General features: G+C 29.3%; 1 protein-coding gene across 1 annotated transcript in view; it reads left to right on the plus strand.

The window, feature by feature from the left end:
* Positions 1 to 875, plus strand: part of LOC106873979 (synaptogyrin-2) — a 35,469-nt gene that overhangs the window by 565 nt on the left and 34,029 nt on the right. The window lies entirely within an intron of this gene.

An 875-nucleotide genomic window follows, 5' to 3' on the forward strand; every position in this document is an offset into this window, starting at 1 on the left:
ATTGAAATACTTATTCAATGATATAAGTATTTCAACACTTAAACTTGAAAGTATTTCAATACTTATGTGATGGTATTTATACCATTAAAATAAATATGCTGTAAAATATCTTATTTTAATATTGAAAGAAATATTTCTTCCAATTATGTAAATGGGAGAAACGTATATATTGAACATAATTCATATATGCATGTTCAAGATTGTACAGTGGTTGGTTTTGAAGAATAGAATTGGTTTGAGAATACATAAGTCATAGATATTATGTATATGAAAGCAATAATTGAGTTAATGTTATTAACGTTTTAATACTCCTTGCATAAAATGTGAGCTAGAAATTATATGAAGAAAGTCATCAGATGATGACTAATGATATTTGGATTATTTCGATAGGAATTGCAGATAACTCTGGATACACTGGTATGAAACAGAAAGTAGAATTGTTCAGAGAAGAAATAACTCAGATGACATTCACTTGAAAACAATTGGTTTAATGTAATGCAGATACCATTAAAAACCAAACAGATAAAAAAAAAAATCTTAAAAAGCAATGTATAGAATTGGCTTGAGGAAACATGAAAATCTGCTGTTGCCTATAATATAGCATTTTTGTGTCGTGACGGTCATATCAGCAATGTTATTATTTATTATATCTAAGTAAGACAGCGAGCTAGCAGAATCAGTAGCACTTAACGGCATTTCAAATTAGTTCAAATTCTGCCACGGTTGACTTTGCCTGTCTTCCTTCCAGAGTCGATGAAGTAAGTACCAGTTGCGCACTGGAGTTGACATAATCAACTTACCCTCTCCTTGAAATTGCTGGCCTTGTACCAAAATTTGAAATCAATGTTTATATATATATATATATATATATATAT

Source organism: Octopus bimaculoides, chromosome 3, assembly GCF_001194135.2.
Source record: "Octopus bimaculoides isolate UCB-OBI-ISO-001 chromosome 3, ASM119413v2, whole genome shotgun sequence".
Classification (NCBI taxonomy): Eukaryota; Metazoa; Mollusca; class Cephalopoda; order Octopoda; family Octopodidae; genus Octopus; species Octopus bimaculoides.